The following is a 17,517-nucleotide window of genomic DNA, read 5'->3' on the forward strand; positions in this document are numbered from 1 at the left end:
CCGCTAGGGACATGGCACCAGGAAGCAGGGAGAGTCTGAGTTCAGCTCACAAAATATAAACCCCAAAGGCACGCCTCCAGTGACCCACCTCCTCCAGTTACAGGCTACTTGCCTACAGTCACAACTCAGTTACTCTGCATCAGGGTATCAACAACACACTGATTAGATGTAGGCTCTCATAACCAATCCTTTTACATCTAAGTTTTCTTGCATTGTCTCATAGATGAACTTTTAAGGGACACATTAGGTCTAAATCATAACAACATCCCAGGAAAAAAACCTCAAGAATATTTGTATAAATACAAATATATCTAATAAGACAAAATTCACAAGTCTAGCATTCAATAAGAAATTTTTACCCATTTTAAGAAGCAGGGGTGGGGAAAAATCCATTTAAAATGTAGAGAAAAATCAGCCAAAACTGCCTCTGCGATGACAGAAATGAAAATATTAGTATATAAGTATATTAAAATTGTTTGCCTCTGTCCAGATGTTCGAAGTGCCAAAGAAAGAAGAATGAGAAAGATTTTGTTAAATAAATAAGGCAAAAGTTAAACAAAAGATCTGAAAGTTATATATACACACACACACACACACATATATATATATATATATATATATATATATATATATATATATATATATATATATGGCGGCTCAAATCAAACTCCTAGAGATAAGCACAGTCATGAAAAATGGGATGCAAATGCTCTGAAAAGAATTAACTGCACATTACACAGTGAAACAGTAAAGGAGTAGTGAAACAGTAAAGGAGTAGTGAAACTGAAGACAAAGAAACAGAAACTCTGCAAAAAGAGAAAACAAAAAGATTAGGGGAGAAAAAGTCCTCAGAAAAGCATTGAAAGTGAGATATCTTTTAAGTGGCCAGGTGTACATGTATATCAGTGGTGTGATGGAGTTAAGGGCATTTGAAAATAGTCTTCCATTAAAAGCAACACTAAGAAAGCTGGTCAGGATCAAATTCCAGAATCCTGGAAATTAACCAAAGGTTTGCAGCAATTGTGAAGCATTGATTCAAGAAAAATGGTTAATAATCTCAGAAAGAACATCTTTAGGGGCATTTTAACTTACTCTGTTGTACCTCCACCCCAGCTACTTCCAGACTCGCAGTTGCTGTGGTAGTCACGAAAACCAACAGCCGAAATCATGGTGGAAACCAAACGTTGGCATCCACCGTAGGGGGCATTTGGTCCTTCGGAACCCCTTCTGTAGAACTGCCATTATTTGCCTGATCCTGTGGTTTTCTTGGATGTTCCCACTCAAAAAGGTAGTTATTTGACCTGACTTAGAGCTCTTCTGTTACAAACAGCTTATTCTGGTGGCCATTGGGGGTCACAAAACATAATTGTTTGACGTTCCTACTACCTTAGCAGTAGATATCAGTTGGCACAAACAATATAACCAAAAACTTAAAAGGAAAAACTGGTAAAGATGATGTTCATAGGGACTTTTAAAGAAGCTCTGACATGTTCCTGGGAATTTAGAAGATTACATGCTGTATAAGGCTATGGGCAAATGCTTGGGAAATACTTAGAAGGCCCTTCCTTAACTCTCTCCTTTGGCTGACCTTGAGACTGTACCAGCAAGAAGTGAAGGCTAAAGCAGAAGTGTCTACTGCTTGGTGTGTGTTAAAAGTATAGAATAGAAAAGATTTTTTTTTTCTCACCTATCACAAGGTTCATGACTGAAATCTCTATAACAAAAGACAGCTTAAGAAGAGAAAAACATACAAATTTATTTAATATAAATTTTATATGATCCAAGACCATAAGAAACGAAGACCTAAAGAAACAGAAATCTGTGTCTTTCTTTAACCAGTTGTGCAAATGTGGGATTGGAGAACAAAAGGATGTTTGCTGTTGTAGCAAATGTGGGGGAATTTAGCAATTCCTGTTTGGTCAGATTCTTCTTGGCATTCCTTTTCTGTAGGTGTAGGACAAGATACCTCAAGGGAAGGTCTTAGAAAGAGAAGGTCAAAAAGTTCCTTCCTAGGTTTTGTGGCTTGCTTCAGAGAGAATGGTGAGGGGAAAATATGAGTGGCCTTCTTGCTTCTGCCATTTCCAAGATGCCACTGTAGGAAGTTTACCTTAACATACAGAACTCTGGTGTGGAGACTGGAAGATGTGGTGCTTCTGTGTGGATAGGGAAATCTTATCCAGGTGTTAGCGAACTGCTAAGCAACTAAGTGGACTTAAATAATTATATGCCACAAAGAATTAGTCTAGAAGTCACTAAACAAAATTGCTATCACTACTACAACAAATGGCAGCAAGAAACACAGTCTTCCAAATGGAGCAGGGATAAAAAAAAATATTTGAAGAAGTAATGCTAAATTTAAAAAAATGGCTGAAAACACTGAGTTCATAGATCTAGGCATTCCAATGGACCCAACTAAGGTACATCAAAGTCAAATTGATTAGCATCTGTGATAAGGGGAAAAATTCAAAAGTGACTAGAGATAGAAGAAGCAATCACAGACAAAGGAACAAAAGTCAAAAAATAACAGCAACTTTCTTCTCAGAAACATTGTTAAGCTAGAAAATAGAGCAACAACATCTTTTTAAAGTTCTTAAGGAAAAACTGTTCATGGTCTATAGCATGTATATGCCACAGGCTTCACCTTATTAAAATAGAAAAGAAAAATGTGTTACCATTCACCAGTATACTGCCGACACAAAATTTAATGCCTATGTTAAAAGTTCAGCCAAAATTCTGTGTTATTAAAGGTCAAATTGGACAGAGAAGTCAGTTGGTTGTTGCTAGATATGTGAAAGATTATGTACATAGGGCTGAAAATAATTAGAACAACACAATGAAGTAAAATGGAACTTTAAAGAAAACTTGGGAAAAGAGACTCAATGTCACTAAGAAATTATTTCTGCCAAGATTTATCTTTATACATTTTCATGATAATGAATGTGAACATAAAGAAAATATACAGAGACATCTTAGGTACCCACCATTCAGCTTTGTTAAATTTTAATATTGTTAGTTTTGGTTTTTTTTTATTTAAAGAAACTGAATATTATAGTAGATGCCCACAGTGCCCATCACCCTATATAAAATAATCATTCAGCTCCCACAAGTAACTATTCTCCTGAAGTTGATGCTTTTAAGTTACCAAGCATTAGTATTCCTTTAAAACATATAGTACTTGTTTACACTTTGTAAATGCTATAAGATAAATGATATTCTGAGTTTATTAGTTTGAGATTTGTTCTTATTGATATACTTGGTTTTGATCTATGTAGTAAGTACATATATTCTATTGTATGGATAGTGTAGGATTTATTCAAGGAAGTTACGATTGTTTGCATTTGATCACTACCACAAATCCTATTGCAGTTAACAGTGGACTAGCCAGGTCTTAACTTTATGTATTTTTACCCTGAGGGTGTATGGCCAGATTACTTATTTTGAATTCCTTTGTAGCATGTTCAAGTAGCTGTAGGTTTTGGTTATATAAGGAGCTGATCATCACCAAGGGTCCATTATAATCAGTTCTAAATACTAGAGTAGGGAATAAAGGTTTCTCCTAAAACCTACTTCTAGTTTTGCTGCAGTAGGCCATTGATTCTTTTGTTTATGTTTTTCTATTGTGCATCACTAACAAATATATCCATTAAAATTTTGAGGGGTATATAACACAATTGAGATTAGTTTAAGATCAATGAAAATAACAAGTACATAATAGCAAACATGTAAAGTAGTTGATACTTTAGACAAGAAGTTGATGAAATTCATGAAAATGTTATCTTGGTACAGAAAAAGTTTGCAATTTGAGACAACCAAAAGCACAAGACTGATCTATTGTATTGAGAGTTCCAATTATCGTAATTCCATTCTGAGAACCCACTAACACATTAGTTGTGCTGAAATCATGAATCTGCCTTCTGAAACATTTTCTCACTCTTTGAGTCACAGGAATAAACATAATTCAGGTGTGAATGTACAGTACCTAAGTGTTTGCTTTTATCTCATTGAGAAATTGTTGACATGTTTTGAATTCTTGTTCTCTAATCAGGCATGATTTTAATATTTAAAGAAAAATATATTAATTCTTGAAATGTAAACATTAACTGTGGCTCATTAGAACTTTTAGGCTGATTATTCAAATTTTATTTTAAAGTACAAATAAAATATATTTTCTTTATTCAGAGTACTTTGAGCCCGTCTCTTTGCTAGATCATGGAGGACTTATAGTTTGATGGGCAAAAATGAAGCTTGACTCACATGCACAAGGCCCTGGGGTCGATCCCCAGCAACACAGACACACAGACACACACACACACACACACACAGACACACACACACACAGACACACACACAAAGTGAAGCATGATGAAATATTCATGTAACAGGGATAGATGTGTTTCCATGAAATTTTTTAGAATGGTTACAGGTAAGCAGTAAAAAAATGTTCAAGTACGTTCAGCCAATGCTATAGACCTTATAAAATTTTAAAGAATATTTTTCTGCCTTTTTTTGTAGTTATGAGTCTTCTGTGAGGCTTTAGTATATAATAAACCTCTTTGTGAATGTAAGTGTTTAATAGTTCCCAGGTGTATATCTGGGGAATCACCAGATTGTATATCTGTATTTCCAGGCATATATCTGCATGGGGGAGGGGGTTCACCAGATTGTAAGAGTATATTGTAGAACTTGAGTGGAAGAAGCTCCCAACTCCATCCATGTCAAGAAACCTTGGGAAGTTTTGGAATTAAAACCAAGAGAGAGGAAAAAAAGGCTCTTTAAGGAAAGCAGAGTCCTAATGAAATTTGTGTTTTTTGAAAACTAACTGCTCTTCCACTTGTGTTACAATATGACAAGGGGATGATGACAATATGAGAATTTAGATGTCAAAATCAATATAATTTGGCAATGAGAAGAGCATTTATGACCTTGGAGAAGAGAAAAGAAACTCAGAGTTTTTTAAGGAGATAGAATATACAGAACCTAAACCTCTGATTTCTACTTGTAGAGACTTAATGGATGGTAGCGCCCTCAGAAGGCATTCTGTATTACATGCTTTCTAACTTTGAAGTTAGAAATTTGACTGAAGTTGCAACATTCAGGAAATACAACACAATCAAGAAGTTTAAAGATAGAGGAGAACAGCTGGACATGGTGGCATATATACCTAGTCCCAGTGACTTGGGAGGCTAAGGCAGGATTTCAAGTTATAGGCCAGCCTAGCAATTTAGAAAGGCCATAAGCAACTTAGGGAGACTTTCAAAATAATAAATAAATAAAAAGGGCTGAGGAAATGGCTCAGCATTAAAGAGCCATGGCTTCAATTCTTAGTTCAAAACAAACAAAAACCCCCACTACAGTCATAATTCCAATTGCTTGTGTAACTGACTAATTCTGTTTAGAGTTTGGAATTTGATAGTTTTTCTCTAATTTTGACCCATTTGGGAGGTAAGACAAAAGGTAGAGCTGTAGAGATCAAAGTATGCCCTGTTAAAGACTAGGTAAGAGGATGTTACAGGCCCAGTTCCTTATCTCAGAAGGACCAGCCAGATAAGGAAATTGTTGCCTGGCATGAATGAGGACCTGAAGACAAGCACTAATCAATGTTCCTTTCTAGTAAAAAATAAAGTCTAGGGAAAAGTGATTCTTTCTCCCAAATAATCAATAAACTGCTATTTTTAAATAGCAGATTTACTCTAGGTAGAGTTTCAGAAATTTAAGATCTGGGAGACAATTTACTTTACTTTCCTTATTTTTACAGATGAGAAAAATGTGGGCCTAAAAAGGTCAACTTACTTAAGATAACACAAGTGGAAGAGCAGATTTTCTGAGTCACCATGCCACATCTATTTATAACTAGGAATACTATTGGATTGTTTTTTCCATAGAAAATTGGAGAAATTGCTCCTTTCCTTTTTTTGTGTGTAGAAAACCAAAATCTGAAACTATTAAAGACAAAGAAAATTGATAATCCAGCTACCTTAAAGAAGCTACCATCATTTTACATGTTTCTTTTCAAATGTTATTAATGCATACAACTTAATATGTGAAGTATAACGAGACATCCAAATTTGAATGTTTGAATATTTGAATATTTCTGAGAAGGGCTCAGTTTTACTTTTTTTTTTTTTAATAAAAATTCATCCTGATGGACTATAAGGTAAATATCAAGAGTATTCTGTAGCATATTTGGAAAATTTTTTTTCTAATATGAATTTTCAATAACTGTGAACTTGAACCCCCATCATTTAAAATAAGGATTAGATCAGATATGGCAAGTATGTCTCTTTTGTCTTTCCTCCTTTCCTGACCAATTAGAAATGACTGTTCTGAAATCATGCAGGAAGTTAGCTGCTCTTGCCAAGTATTCTTCACCTGGAAAATCCACCACAAGGAGTAGAAGTGCCTGTGTGATGGTTATGATCCCATCTGGTTGATAAGTTTGCGACTGCATATTTTAGAAGCTACCCTTTTTTCAGACCTAAACTAATTTATAATATTGCTGAGTTTAAATAAAGTTTTTTCTTCATACCTATCAGTGTTCCATAATTATCTGTAGAAGTAATTCAGGAGTACTTATGTTTTCATATGATGATAAAATTATTCCACATAAACCACGAACACAAAAAGCCATTGTGCACCAAGTTCAGAAGACTTTAACTGAAACATGGTATCTATCATCTATCTATCTATCTATCTATCTATTTATTTCTGCTCAGCATGAGCAGCAATTTTCCACTGAGTAGGGCTTTAGACAGATATCAGAAGGAGAAAGTACAGTTGATGGAATTTCCTGTAGTGTATTCTCAGAATTAAAATCAAAATGTCCCAGCATCTGAACTCTCAAAGGAAGTGGGATCTTAGATCTCCTTTGTTACTGAGGATCAAGCCTTTGTGTGTAAAAGTATATAAGGTCAAAATTCACTATTTTTTTTTTGAGGGGGGTTCAATGACTGCTCAACTGTGAAGGAATTTCTAAATTGCTTACTGAATACATGCTTATTATATTAAAAATTACACTGTGATTATATTTTGCATTTAATATTTATAAAATATAAGTGTTTTTGTTTCTTGGCTCATCCTTGTAAGCATCAGTATCACTATATAACATTGGGAATGCTACTAAAATATATTTTAAATTAGCATAAAGCTAGACACACTTGATTTTACAGTATATGGAAAGATTTGATCATTAAAGGTTTTGTAATAGCATTTTAAAGATAACACTATAATTGTCTTTTGTTTACCAGAGTGTTATATTTTTAAAAACTAGGAAACTATAAATGATGTGAACCATTTATAATTCTAGCACCCAGAAATTATATATCTATATATATATAATTGAAATGATTCATATTATATGTGTATATGTGTATATATATACAGGTGTGGTTCTTTAATCTTTTACATACCATATATTTGAAAATTTTCTGTGCTACTAAATAATTTTAGAAAACATAGCTTTTATGGTATGTTTCTGTATAAGAAACAGTGATATCTATATCATGGATATATATATAAGGGATATATACCATTACATTTTTCCTCTTCCTTCTTTGAAAATTTAGATTGTTTCTATTTTTTTCCTTTTGCAGATAACACTGATTAATGTCAGTGTGCATAAATATTTTTGTGATCTATACTTTCATTTGATTAAATCATAAGCATCTATTAAATGATCAGCTCATCCTACAGTTTTTCAAGATTTTTAACATATTGCTACCTAGAAACTTACATCTGTTTAAATTTCACTCACAGAATATTAGAGTGACAATTTGTCTATCTACATGCCTTTCTTGAAATCTTTATAAGTAAAAAATGACAATGTAATTTGCAGTTCTCTAGTTAACTAGTAAGTTTGACATGCCCCCCTCTCCACTTATTGGCCCTTTGCTGTGGAGTGTGTGGTTATGTGTGTATTAATCAATTCAGCATAGGGGTGCTTATTTTTGGTGTTTTTAGGAATGTTTCCTGTAATAATGCTGTATGGCTCAAAGGATAGAGCATGAGTTTTTTTTGGTGGTGGGGGGGCATTTTAAAAATGTTTGGTTTTCATCCTGGGGATTGAACATAGGGCCTTGTACATGCTAAGCTGCTAAGCTTACATTTTTATCACTGAGCTATATTCACTGCCCAAGCATGGAATTTTTTTTATTGGTGCATTATAATTGCATATAATAATGGGATTCATTATTCCATATTCATACATGCATATAACATAATTTGATCAATGTTATATTCCATTACCTTCCCTTTTGCTTCCCTCTGCCCTTCCTCTAATCTCTTTCCTAAGCATGAACTTTTAATTCAACCAAATCAGAGCTTTGAATTTCAATTGTTACATATATGTATTTTCATTTCTCTTCTGCACTTATATATTTCCTATATATCTTTGGACAAACTACCTGTCATCTATGAACTTTCAGTTTACTGACCTGCAAAAAAAGATGATTATGAATTTAAAAGGGCCACCTTCCATAGAAGAATCTGAATGGTAGGTAGCTCCTCTTTAACATCCTTGTTATCACCTACTTGTCTTTTCTCTGTTTAGACATTTTTTAATAGAATAGAAAAAAAGGTCCAATAGATGAAGTCTGCTCTTTGCCTATAAACATAGTGGGAGGTTTTCCTCTATCTACCTGATGTCACTGTTGAAATTTTCTTTTCAAGACTTATCATGGAGCTGTTGGATATGCACTTATATCTGCAGTGAGAAAGGAGTAGAAAGAACTAGCAGTGGAATAAACTGGCACTCAGAGAAGTAACTTTTTCAGTCCTGTGTGATATTACTTACTTTTTTTGTTGTTGTTAAAGGCTCCTTGTTGCTTTTTTATGCTACCTACAGCTGTTGCTTGAATCTTAGGTACTCTAATGCTAGTGTGTAGAGTAGAAACCATCAGGGTGGATCAGACACTGAGGAAGATGCCTTATTCATACTGCCAACATATCGGAAACTTGTTGAACAGCTGTTTTGATGAATGAATGGAGTCCTTGTCCAAGGGAGTTCAGTTACAGAATTTCCAAAAGAACTGCATTTATCAGGCAGTCTTTCTTATAAGACACTTCTAACAACAAATCACCTGTTGAGAAGACACCCTGTGTCAAGCACAGTGCCAAGTGTTAGAGATACTACAGGGATAAGACATTCCTGTGCTGAAGGTGCTAGGACATAAGTGCCAAGCACTGGATTAAGGATTCCAGGAATCTGGAGAGAAGTCATTGAATATTGGAGGACACTGTCATAGTGAGATTCCAAAATATTCAAGAAATTGAGACTAATATTTTGGAAGTGTTTTGGTTTCTCCCAAAGTGGAAGGGTGAGACATAATTCCCTATATTAAAATTTGTTCTTAATTGCTTTATGTGTATCCTGGAAAGGGGATATTTGAGTACATTTATGCTTTGGTTTAAGATACAAAGGATACACATTTACCCTCCTGATGTCAGGATGGCATGTGGGGATGACATGGGTACAGCCTTTGACAAACCTGAGGTCTTATACACTGGACTGTTTGTTTGGCTTGGGAGAGAACAGACAGGCATCAGCAGATGGAGATTCTCAGGAACAGCCTGCCATGACCAGAATGTAACACAGTAAAAGTGACTGCTGTATTTTAATCAGCAAATCTGTCACAGTTGTGGGGCATTAAGGCCCTAACTGACTCCTTATTTCTTAGGGACAGGTGCTGCTCTCAGGGATACAAAGGGAGCCAACCACTTTTACATATTTACATATTCAAGTTCACTCTGTCAAGCATTGAAATGCTTTTAAACATTGAAATTCTTTCCACCAGTTCCTTATTTCAGTCAGAAATCATGGTATTAATATCATATTCCTTAAATGATATACTTTTATAATCATTATATTTAGTTATCCTTTACTATAATATTTGTAACAATATGATTTTAATGTTTAAAAATATATTGAACAAATTATGATTTTCTACTAAACTGACTTGTGTACACTAAACTGATCAAAAGGGGAAGGGAGGCTGGGGAGGTTGTGCATGCCTGTAGTTCCAGCAGCTTGAGAGGCTGAGGCAGAAGGATCACCAGCTCAGAGCCAGCCTCAGCAAATTAGCAAGGCCTGAAGCAACTTAGTGAGGCCTGAAGCAACTTAGTGAGACCCTGTGTTAAAATAAAAAATAAAAAGGTCTGGGAATATTGTTCAGTGTTAAGTTCAATACCTAGTATCTCCCCTCAAAGAGAGAGAGGGAATTGGGAGAATTCTAAGTTTTCTTGTCAGTCCTTTTAAAAAATGGAGCCCAGAGGTCTTTTATCAGATTATCTACAATAGGACATAAAATTAGTCTTAGTAACACATGTTCCTTTTTTAGTAATACTTGATTCCTGATGTAAACAATAATGAGGACCATGTTATGAAGTCAGCTCTTCTGGAGTACAGCCTTGCAAATGATTATGATAATTGGCTATTTTAATTGGTTTATTTGGCTAGTGGATTTCCATATAATATCATTCCATATAATATGTATGTGAGAACTGCTTTATTTTGAAGTTGTTTGTTTTATTTTAAATACTTCTATTTTTTTAACCTTTTGAAGATTACTATTCTTTTGCTCAGAAGGAGTTCTCATTTAGGGTACAACCATATATTTACTCACTGACAATTATGAAAGACCCATCAAAATATTGTCCTTTGAATAGTAGATGATACAAAGATGAATGAAACTGCCTGACGGGCAGTCACTCAAACTAGAGCCAGATCCGGGAGGACTTTGAATGAACCTCCTTCTAAAGTTCAAACTCTCTTCTCCAGCTAATGGAGCACCTTATGAGGTCTTTTTGGAGTGTCTTCCCACTCCATTAGGAAGTAATCCTTCAATATGGAATTTGAAAAGTATGAGAAGACTTACAGAAAAATGTGAAATCAAAAGTCACTCACAACTTCACTTTTTGTCCTCTCACCTCAGTTCCTTCTCCCATTGTTGTTTTCTGACCCCAGTGACCAGGATGGCACTAAGCTGTGGTGTATCGTTAGTAGGAGAAATTTGAGATAGAATGCAATAGTTCAGTTGTACGATGACATAATTATTGGGGGCCTGAACAGGCAAGGGGAATAGAAAGAAGTGAGTATAGAATCCTTTTAAAGCTAGAAGCAATAGGAGATTTTGACTAATTTCATGTGGGTGGCAGGGGGAGAAGAGTAGAAGGAATTGTTATGTGATCGATGGCCCTTTCAAGCCCTTGTGACAGAAGGCTTCTGTTGGCTTCAAACGTGAGAGACCTTTCAGAAGACAGAGTATAGTTGGCACGGTAGTTTTCCTTAGGGGTACTTGGGGTTTGAGGTATTTCTGAGGCACCAAGCTGGTCCAAAAGTGTGGACTATCTGTATAGAATCAGGAGCTGGTAGCAGTGTTAACAGTGTTTTCTGTTTACAGAGTGTTTGCCTATTTTAACAAAGAAAATACCACCCAGCTTTGCTGTGGTGGTACTCTTTTGTGAAGAAGTTTCTGAGGTTGTAGAGATGATCGATTTAAGAAGTAGAGTGGTTCTCACAGTATTTACAAAGCCATCAGTTGTATCACAAGATATATGAGGTCAAAGTTAGTGTGATTCAAGGGTCAGCGATTCCCAGATGTGACCATTAATCCCATGGTAATGGAAGTTGTGGCAGCTTTCACTTCAAACACACCAAGGATGATGAAGGATGATGTGACAACACTGTCCTCCACATTTTGACAAAGACCACTGATTATTTTATTTCCAGTAAAACTCTTCTGCTTTTTAGGTATTGTCTCTATATAAGGGAAACATGAGACAGATAGTATTTGTAGACTTAGCTGTAAATTGACATTTTTAGTGATGATCCAGAATTGGTCAGTTACATTTGACTATAGTTCTTAGAGAAGTCTAAATGAAAAGGATGGTTTGTTTGTAAGAAAGCAGTTTTCCCTTCTTTGTGGGGTGACATGATTAATTTTAACATGGATCACAGCTGCTCACAGTGTGGTAGAGTCCTTTTCGTCTAGTCTTAGGTTTACAAGTTTAGCCTTGTATCATAGCATCAGTGTCCTCATGTGCATAAGCAGCCCCTAACAATCAGTTGTTTGTGCTTCAGTCTTGTTGATCAGTTTTTTTTTCTGATCAACATGTGATGTCTGGCTTCAGCTTGCAGAGTTTAAAATTAAGCATATTTTACTTTGTCCTTTACTGAAATTAAAATTTTCTTTTGCACTATGTAGATCTCTGCTGGTACTAGAAATGCTTACAGAAACATTTTCTTTCACCTCTGTTAGCATTTGGCTGTGTTTGAGAGTCTGGAAACTGTACAACCTCTGTTTTTATTATTTGACCCTAGTAAATGGTACTAAACCCAAGCACGAGTCTCTCCAGAGTCTAGCATAAGTGCAGAATTTCAGATAGATCTTTACTATGTATATATTTGACACAATTTCAACCTAAAGTGTTACAGATCTATTCAGCAAAAGTAGGGCTTTTATTGCTGTTGTCACTCATGTGCCCCTTCTGTACCTAACTGACCCTGGAGAGGCACTCTTGTCCCCAGTCCCTTAGTTTGCTCATGGACCTTCTGAGATTGATGCTGCTTTTACTGTTTGCTTCAGTCCTTTGCAAGAGTACTATGCCACATTCCCACCTGCCTTCTACTATTGTGTGAATGACTGGCCACACCCCAGGGCACTTTGGGAGAAGTCTCTTACCTCCAGAGGACCTCAACTCCCTTAAAGGGCCCCCCAAGGGGACGAGGACAAGGAATTCTCAGAGCTCCTTATTTATCTCTTTCCTTAAATTCTGGTCTCCTCTAATCCTCTTGATAAAGTCCCATTCTCTGAAAGAAAAATGCTTGTAGTGACTCTGTGTAGCATGTAATATTTATTCACACAGATTGACCATCTGTCACAAAGCTCTGCTACATATTTTTGTCCGATGTTTACCATTTATTTACCGTTCCAACCTCAGCCATATTGAATTGCTTCCTATTCTGTACTTCTGTTCTACTCTCTTATTTTCACCTTGCACATGCTTCTCTTTCCTTCAGGATGCCGTATATCTCCCTTCCTGTAGATATTATTTGCTGACTCTAACCATAGCTGGTTGAGGGCTGTTTCTAAAGTAGCTCAGGAATTCCTTCCTTCCTTCCTTCCTTCCTTCCTTCCTTCCTTCCTTCCTTCCTTCCTTCCTTCCTTCCTCCCTCCCTCCCTCCCTCCCCCTCTGACCCCCCAGCCACATTCACAGCCCTTTTTTTAAAATATATTTTCTTAGAGACTAGTTTTGCTGAGTTGCTTAGGGCATCGCTAAGTTGCTGAAACTGGCTTTGAACTCCTGATCTCAGCCTCCTGAGCTGCCGGGATTACAGGCGTGCCCTACCACACCCAGCAGGAAGTCATTTCTTGTTCACCTCTGATGTTGGTTAACAGTGACAGGTGTGAGATTAATAATCAGTAACTGGGACACTTGTATTCTCTGTTTTGACTTTTTAAAATTATTTCTTAGGTGCTAATATTCTTTTAGTCTCCAAATCATCACTATTTAAATTGGACGTGTGTCATGTATGTTTATTTGAAACTGAAGGTTTGAAAGTATAGTATTTACTCTTACTACTTGAATGAATGCTGATATCTTCTTTTTTTTTTTTCATGAAAAGCTAATTTTATTATTTTTTTTTATTAGTTGTTCAAAACATTATTCTGTCCGTTTCTATTTAACTTTTCTCAATGCCATTTCTAACCTAGTAGATCGATTTACAAGTTTTGTAGATCACAGTTTTGGTCAGAAGTTTAAAAATTATTGCTCTAAATAACTCTCCTTTTCCTACAATGAAGAGTCAAAATATTAGTTTATCAGTCAAGATTCATCAAAGAGAGAACCAGTAGAAGATGCGTATTAAGAGAGTTTCTGCAAGGAATTGCTTATGCAAATTGAGGAGGGGTTGGCTATGCACATTTGAAATATTTTGTATTTATTTAATTTTTATTTGTTCTTTTTAGTTATACATGAGAGTATATTTTAAAAATAGTATAGATACAGGAAGTATAACTTCCCATTCTTGTGGTTGTATGTAATGTGGAGTTACAGTGGTCATGTGTTCATATAAGAATCTAAGAAAGTTATGTCTGATTCATTTACTAACTTTCCTATTCTATTCCTGCTCCCTTCCCCTCATACACCTTTGTCTAATCCATAGTACTTCTACCTTTCCCCCACCCCCTTATTGTGTATTAGCATCTGCCTATCAGAGAGAACATTCGGACTTTGGTTTTTTGGGGGGATTGGCTTGTTTCACTTAGCATTATAGCCTCCAGTTCCATCCATTTACTGGAAAATGCCATAATTTCATTCTTCTTTTTGGCTGATTAATATTCCATTTTGTATATGTACCACATTTTCTTTATCCATTCATCTATTGCAGGGCATCTAGGTTAGAGCCATAGCTTAATTATTGTGAATTGAGCTGCTATAAATATTGATGTGGCTGTGTCACTATGGTATGCTGATTTTAAGTCCTTTGTGTATAAACTGAGGAGTGGGATAGCTGGGTAACTGGGGAATTTCCATACTGATTTCCAGAGTAGTTGCACTCAAAAATAGAGCCCTTACTCAGCTATAGTTAGAGTCAGCAAATAATATCTACAGGAAGAGAGATAGGTGGATGGCATCCTGAAGGAAAGACAAGCATGTGCAAGGTGAAAATAAGAGAGTAGAACAGAAGTACAGAATAGAAAGCAGTTCAATAGGCTGAGGTTGGAATAGTAAATAAATGGTGAGCATCGGACAAAAGTAAGTAGCAGAGCTTTGTGATAATTTTAAATAATAATTTTAAAAAGTCGAAGCAGAGAGTGCAAGTGTCTCAGCTACTGAGCCTGTGAATGATGACTGTGGATGCAGAAACAATTTCCATTGTAATCTCATCAGCAATCTATAAGTGTACCTTTTCCCCAATATCCTCACCAACATTTATTATTTCTATTCTTGATAATTGCCAATCTGACTGAAGTGAGATGAAGTCTCAGTGTAGTTTTAATTTGCATTACTCTAATTGCTAGTGATATTGAATATTTTTTATTTGTTGACCAGTTGTGTTTCTTCTTCTGTGAAGTGTCTGCTCAGTTACTTAGCCCACTTATTGATTGGGCTATTTATTTATTTATTTATTTTGGTGTTGAATTTTTTATATATCCTGGAGATTAATGCTGTATCTGAGGTGCAGGTAGCAAAGATTTTCTCCTATTGTGTAGGCTCTCTCTCAACATTCTTGATTGTTTTCTTTGGCAAATCTGAAATCTTATGGTCAGGCCATTAAGCTGGTAGTATGGAACACCAGGGAACCTCAGCTTTCTGTTCCTTAGGTTTGTCAACTGATTGAATCAGGCTCTCCCAGATTATGCAGGATAATCTTCCTTATAAGGCTAACCCATTTTGTACTCATCAAATCTGCAAAATACTTTCACAATGATACCTAGCTTAGTGTTTGATTAATTGGAAGCAGCTTAGTAATGTTAACATATCAAAAGCCAATCAGAATGGTAAGAGGAGTCTTGTGTCAGATTTTTTTTTTTTAATCTAAGGAGGCAGAATCAATTTTAGTTCATTGAGTACTAGGATGCTTTGTTGTCACATTCCCTTTTTTCTTTGGACTAATGTTTATCTTGTTGAGGTCTTAATCCACTTGTTCAGGTAGTGCATTTGTCCATTTATTGTTATATAGTGAATAACCTAGGGCTGAGCACTTTACTAAGATGGGAGGCTTATTAAGCTCATAGTTTGAGGTTTAAGGGCATGGCACCAGCATCAGCTTGACTATGGTGAAGTTCTCAAGGAGGATGGCATCTCAGAGGTGGGAGTGCATGTGAGAGGGAGAGAGAACATTGCAAGACAGGAACCCAGAGACTGGGTATCCCTTCCAAAGGCAGTGCTCTCAGTTGACCTAGGGATCTTCTACTGGGTCTGCCTCTTAAAAGTTCCGAGCCACCTCCCAATACTACCACCCTGTTGACCAAGCTTTCAATACATGAACCTTTAAGAGACACACTCAAACCATATCCTACCACAGCAGCTGGTAATTCAGTCTCAGCTATGTTTTGTCCTTCTTTTCTACTTTCCTAGGTCATTGCACAATTTCTGAGAGTTCTAAAGTTCCTGGTGTTAGGAGCCCTTCTTCCTTTAACTCACTCTTTTAGTTCTGAAAAGAATCAAGTTTTTTTCAAGTTTGTTTCATTCTCTTCCCAGACACAATGTTGGACTGAGTAGCTCTTCTCAAGGTCCAAAGGCCTCAGTGTTCAGTGTTGTCTTTCATTGACACCTTACATAGTCTCCATCAGTGGTGCGCTTACCCTTGGGGATTTCATATGGGAAAGTGCAGTCGTACTGAAGAGTTTACAGGCTTCCCTTACTGTGCTCAAGAGATGCTCTCAAACACTCTTTCATACAGCTGATACTCCTTTCCTGCCTTTGACCTACACATACACTGTACTGCTCTCTGTCTTCCGATTCAGACAACTCATAATGATCTCCCTTCACGGGCCTTTGGGAACACAATGCTGGCACTTGTAGTGGGATAAGTAAGTACATTGCCCCCTCTCCCCAAGAGGTGCCAATTGGGCTAATTAGTCAAAATTTTCTGTGATGAGGACACCTCTCCAGTGGGAGCTGGACCATGGCCACCAGTTTATTTCATGCTGGCTAACAGCTGTCAGTTTGTAAAGCATATGTCTCAGATTTAAACTCAAAGTCTGGCTGAACTGAAAGAGAACATTGTTAATTTCTCATGGATATATTTAATTGTTTATAATAATTTGAAAAACACCGAGGAAAATGTGAACATCAGTGGAATCTCCCAGTTCTCCCTGAAAACTGTCTTTTGGAAAAAATTCACTAATTTGGCTTGATTATCTTAGAATTTGTTCAAAGTTGGAATGACCTGAGTTTATTTGTGAAGGAATTTTTAAACTGAATACTTTAGTAGCATAAAGTATTTTTGCAAGAGCATATTTATAAAATGTTTAAAGTACTTTAACACTATGTATTTACAGATAAACAGTATTAATTATCATTTGACTCTATTTTATTAAAAATAAGAGATATAGGATCTTCCGGTTTTTTATTTCATTGCTAATTTCTTTATGTGTAAATAAAACTCCATTTATTTTGAATATTATTTGATACACACGATTTAAAAGATATATATGCCCAAGTATATAATACATATATATGTATATAATTTTCCACAAAGTCAGTCATAGATGTTCTAAATTTGAAGAGTTTATAACTTCTATATTTGGTTGTTAATTATCTACAAGTATGAGATGGTCAATGCCAGTGACAATATAAAACTATATTCTTGATTTTTCCTGTGTTCTTGTATGCTTTTCGTGAGAATATTTAGAGATTATTTTTAGCATTAAAATAACAAAAGAAGAATATTATCAAGATATGAATTAAAAAGACTTAGCAGCATTACTCCCCTCCCTCCCAGTATCTCCACTACATACTTCCTTTTTTGCGTATATATATATATATATGTATATATATATATATATATATATA

The 17,517-nt window shown here is 35.7% G+C and overlaps 1 protein-coding gene across 7 annotated transcripts in view; it reads left to right on the top strand.

Moving 5' to 3' along the window:
- Positions 1-17,517, top strand: part of Ppp1r9a (protein phosphatase 1 regulatory subunit 9A) — a 287,136-nt gene that overhangs the window by 138,688 nt on the left and 130,931 nt on the right. The gene's annotated exons all lie outside the window — the stretch shown is intronic.

Source organism: Callospermophilus lateralis, chromosome 1, assembly GCF_048772815.1.
Source record: "Callospermophilus lateralis isolate mCalLat2 chromosome 1, mCalLat2.hap1, whole genome shotgun sequence".
Lineage (NCBI taxonomy): Eukaryota > Metazoa > Chordata > Mammalia > Rodentia > Sciuridae > Callospermophilus > Callospermophilus lateralis.